The following is a 6000-nucleotide window of genomic DNA, read 5'->3' on the forward strand; positions in this document are numbered from 1 at the left end:
TGTCCTACATATTGCCGAACAATTCAATCAGGATATCTCTTAAGTCAAATCGTCCACGAAGTCATGTTACTAAATATGTATGTTACTAAATATTAAATTGTTTGTCATTAAAATATCTTCAATGATAAACATAAATTTATTACACATTTGAATTCGGCAAACAAAAATACAACCAAAATCATATATCGAAACTTACATTACAAGGAATTCTTCTAGGAATTTTTTGTAAATCCTCTTCTCTTGTTAGCATATTCCTTAAAAATATTTCAAAGATACGCGTAACGAAATTTCACTCTTGATTTTCCATTTACTCTCACTTCTTCGCAAACGACTTTTTTGAAAACCTCCATATCCCATACCTTAACATCAAAAACACTAAATGTTTTACAATAAATAAATACCTTATCACTGGCATTATATCACAACCAATTTCTATCGTTTTGAACTAATACAGACTTCTAAAACACGTTATAAGTGTTTTCACGAAACGTTTCACGAAACGTATCAGAAAGCGTTTATAGAAAAAGACTTCAGAAACTTTGATATACTTTAGCTAGTCTTTGGTTTATAACACTCCTTTCTTCCATTGACGTGAACGTTCTCTCCGACTTTGTTTTTCCGTTAGTCGGAAAGATAAGCCACGAAGAAGAATTTTCCAAATAGGATTAAATAACTGAAGTAGATGGGGAAACCAAACACAAAATTTTTACGCGTAGTGTAGCATTAAAGTCCTCAACTTTTTCGATAATAGTAAGTCGCAATAGTTGCAACCCAACCAATCACCATTTGTACCAGCTGCATCGTAGTAATCATCATGGCAAAGTCTTTTGGTAATTTGTATTGCATTGCTTTCAAAGTATAATAAGAATACATCCAGGAATGAACAAAGTAGTTTTTTACGGTGTGGCGGTACTCGACAACAAATACCGCCACTCCACACTAACTTCCACCGGACGACGGTAGCGCAGTGGTTAGCGCCTTAGATTACGAACGTTCGGGACCTGGGTTCGAATCCCGGCACCTCTAGTTCGATTTTTCTTCCATGGCACATAAATGAGATCAGTTCGCTGTGAGTGCCGAAGCGTGTAGACGTGTGTGTAGTGCTCTTTGAAGTTCGTAAAACAACACGTGACACCCATCCGTCGAAAGTGATTCGAAACAAACTTAATCCAAGTGTTTCTTAACTAACCAGTGGAAAATCCAACGCTCCTAATCTCTTATCCGAATCATAGCCTCTCGACTAGTTACTTCAAATTGAATTAACTAGATCGATGATGGCCCATGTATCCCTACCAGGCTCTCTTGAGCAAAACCACAACTGCTCCGTTCTTCCTGCCCCGTGGCAAAAGGACAATATGTCCCTCCTAACATTCCAGACGAAAAACATCAAAAAGCGTAAGCTAAAAATAGTTAAAACAACCGCAATCACTAGCCAAAACGAACAGACAAAAAGTGGTGTAACCACCTATAATAGATATGCAATAATAGAATCCACTAATGACTCCATGGACACAGCCAAAACACCAACAAACCAAAATACGCGTAAAAATCCCCCTCCCCTACCTATCTCCATTGACGACGTCATCGACATTCAAACAATGGTAAAGTCCATTGAGAAAGATATTAACAAATTAGATAGGGGAGATCTATTTTTCCAACGAACAACGTCTCCCACTAGCAACTTTCCCTCGAGGGCGGCTAGCTCCTTTTTCTAACCACCGATATGGAGATTGACCAATTAGCAGCAACGCCAATTTCCCTTACTTTCTGAACGAAGGCTTTTCTCGACGAATCCGATGATCTCGTGTCCTTAGACACACCCCATTATAGTTTTCCTCTGTGGCATCATCGGGACGGGAAAGGCATTCTTTCTCGCGATCTCATTGATGAAAGGAGTAACCCTTTACGACCAGTGAATATCACGCATCCGACTTAGATTTTGTGAGTACGTTCATCTATCATCCCGTCGACCGCGGATTCGTTATTGAACCTAGGATCATTGTCATTAGTTTCTCGAGCACCTAACTACCACGGTTACTTGTCCGGTTCTATAATAATCGTATTTGCACTAGTCAATGTCTTCCCTATTGCATAACGACAACGTGTAACCCAAACGAAGATTCGTTTCACGCCCCTAACCCTAATTCTAATGTAAACCCGACATATATATATCGGGTTTACATTAGAATTAGGGTTAGGGGCGTGTAACGAATCTTCATTTGAATTAGACATTGTTGTTATGCAATAGAGAAAACATTGACTAGTGCAAATATGATTATTGGTACAAGTGTGGATATTCTAGAATTGACAAGTATTCTAGAATTGACAAGCGCGGTGATTAGAAAGTAATGACAATGGTCTCAGGGTCGAAAACGAATCCGCGTTCAACGGGATAACAAATGTACTTTCTTCCAAAGTCTAAGTCGGACTCGATCTACCTATCTACGGTACAAGTATTACTAAACTAGCTTTTTGTTAAAACGTAAAAATATTCACCGAGCGTAAAGACGCTATGTAACTCGCTAATGAGACCTCACGAGAGAATGACTTTTCGTTACGATTATGCTGCAGAGGAAAATTATGATGCTGTGTGTCTAAGGACACGAGATCATCGGATTCGCGGAGAGATGCCTTCGTTCGGAAAGTGAGGGAAATTGACGTTGCTGTTAATTCGTTAATTTCCATGTTGGTGGTTAGATAAGGATGCTAGCCGGCCTTGAGGGAAAGTTGCTAGCGGGAAGTGTCGTTCGGGAGAAAAATAGATTTCCCCTATCTTCCCGTAGTTGGGACAAAAACTGTTTGTCTGTTTGAAGGACTTTAGTTAACTAAATCTTAAGATTTATAACGAGTCCTCAGGCTAGCTGAACATGTACTATGGAGATGCGTCGACATCTGGTAATCGTCTTACCCGAAGAATAGGGTCTGCGTGTGGCGAACAACGGGACCGAATCCGTTGGAACGTTTACTATCGAGTGCCGCTGCAAATATGTCTTTCTCAGGAGAGCAATACAATTACTCTGTACCTCTATTAGGTAAACACGTTAATTTCGTGACCGCGGCTACGTTCGGCGACTGGTTGTCGCCTCGAGCCCAAGCTCATTATCACAAATCTCGAACAAGTACAATCGGATTGAATGACAACAATTGCTTAATTACGGCTATGGTAGAATCTACATTAAAGTGTTAAGGGGTTTCCCAAAATTCCGAAGGGAAGGCCTCGGTGTCCTTTCATCTCCGACATTAATGTCGGGTTAATGTTGGAATTTTGGGCGTTTGACGAGTCTTCACTTGAATTTGCAATCGCGGTTATAGCTGCTGTTTATTGATACAGATGCGGTTATTATAAGAGGCTACAAGTAATAGCGGCGATCGAATGGTCGAAATGTTGATGACAATGAATCTGGGTTCGATAACGAATCCACGGTCAACGGGATGACGAATGCGATGTGATACACGTACAAGTAAAACTTATCTGAATAAACTGCTCTGAATAGACTCTCCCTCAGTCCAAGTGGAACTGCCCTTATATAGTCCTCTCCCCACCTCTCAGGTCAATCTTTATTTTTAAGGAGAGCTAGATAATTATTCCATACCTCTGTTAAGTATACGTCCCTCCTGTGACCGTAGCTACGTACAGTGACTCGTTATGTCACTTCGAGCCCAAGCCCATCGTCATAAACCTTGAACACAACTATTTCTTAGTTTTATTACTTAAATGTAGCTATAAAAAGTCTGGAATAGGGTATTGCGGGTTTTCCCAATATTCCAAAAGGGAGGCCCCGATGTCCTTTTATCTCCGACATATATATACAGAAGATGTTAATCAAACGTCAACAACATACAGTGCACATAAGTAAATTTAAAGTTGCACATGTAAGAAATAGGTTATAATGTAAAATACGAACCGAGCAAACATAGACATGAACAATGACGGTGGCATTAATAATTCGTCTTACTTGCAAAATATGGGTCTTCCACATGAAGAAGAAGGTCAAGATGAAGAATTCAATGATCTCATGGATGTAACACTACGGTTTATCCATCATGAATCACACGAGTAATTATGGACATATTATTGTATACAATCATATACAATCGTTTACTGCTTCGAGTACATGCAAAGGATTCACAAGGATTGCTACAATGATTTGGATGGTGTTATTAAGAGCCTTGTTGACACAGGAGGCTAGGATTATATGTGCAGAACAGTGGGATGATATTATGACATGTGGTGTGAAACTTGTGAAACACGAATTGTACAAGCGCTTATCAAGCTGTATCATATTCAATATGTATGGCGCAACATTTTCAGCTATCAGTAAACTTAAGACGGGCATTATATGTTGGACGAAGTGTCGATGTCATAATAATCGATGTAATATATTATAAACAAGAAGAAAGAGAAGAATTATACGATCCAATGCACAGAATACTTCCCACCCGTTATCCGAAAACATATAAAGAGTTATTGGAATGTTGCTATTAAAATGCAATTCACATGATTTGCGATGATTTTTATATCAATCTGAATTCTAATGACCAGGAATTTTATGACAAGACAGGAAAGCATTCCATATGTGCAGCTATACATCTTGCCCGTGTCACGGATTGTGAGTTTGCGCTGTACGAATCACTTGCGCATGCTTCGTCGCAGCATGTCCTGAATGTATTGTGAAACATTTTGAAATGACATCTGGACGAAAGACAATACGCGTTATCACTCGTTGATGAAACGTTAAAATAAGTGCTTTAATAATAACAGTGACAATTAATGATCAACATGTAATTATAAATGTAAGTAATAAAGTGTTAACAGAAGGATGGGCCGCATTCATCGGAACTGTATAAGCAATAGTGGGATACGATTGTGTCACGGTGACCGTGGGAATGCAGCGAAAGGATAATTATATCTCACATACCTTAGCCATCGAAACAGTAACTAAGCAGTAACGGAATCCCTATATGTCCGGCATCCAGCGATAACCTCCACAGGAACCAAACCCTTGATATAAAAATACCTCCCAAGTCAGTACTCGACATTCTATTCTGTTCTGTTAAAAGATTCTGTATCGTTGCTCTGTCAGTTTCTAATAAAATTTGTAATAACGATCATAATTGAAGTGCGAATCTCCCACCTTACGTGCGGAACGTGAAATTACCCCGAATCGACGTGACAAAATTGGCGATCCTGCCAGGATCCATTCAACGCATCAAGAGGAAACTTGAACGGGAACTATACGGATTCTACAACGAAGGACCACGGTCACCTCCTTGATCAAAAGAAAGGATCTACAAAGAATCTCGGTAAGCTGGCTTTCGTACATTATCGAAACCGTAAACCCGAAATACGTTCTGAAGATAGTGACTCTTCTTCCGCCGAAAGTGTCATATTTCTCAGCATGAACCCAACTGACAAGAGTACCGCTAAACAAAACGAGCTAATCGCTACCCCGATTGAACAATTTGAAAGCCTAACTCACGAGTTTAAGAGCTTTAGAAATAACACCGATCAAAACATTAAAAACATAAAGGAATTTGCGGAAACTAGTGATAGAAACCGCTCGAAAGAAATACGCGATCTTGCAAAAACCATGGAAATAAAATACGATACCGAGACCGACCAGTCGCTAATGAACACCCATTCAGAAACTGCTGCTGATAACGTAACTGATGACGAAACTGACGGACCGAACGCTTCACAAAGACCACGAGCCGCATCTAACCGCGCCGCGATCTCATACTGATCGAAAGGATTACCGACAACGCGAAACGAAACATACGATATCTAAAAATCAACTCGTTCGAAGACTTATATTCATGCTTAAGACAACACGTATTGACACCAACAACTGTTAGCAATTGTAGGTACAAATTAAAGAATTTAATACAAGGGGCAACAGAAAGTATACAATCTTTCAACTCCAGATTCCGACAACAACTAAACGAATTAAATTACGCAGTTCAAAACGAAAACCGCACACCAACAGAACGACGTGTAGC

This window comes from Bombus huntii, chromosome 18, assembly GCF_024542735.1.
Source record: "Bombus huntii isolate Logan2020A chromosome 18, iyBomHunt1.1, whole genome shotgun sequence".
Classification (NCBI taxonomy): domain Eukaryota; kingdom Metazoa; phylum Arthropoda; class Insecta; order Hymenoptera; family Apidae; genus Bombus; species Bombus huntii.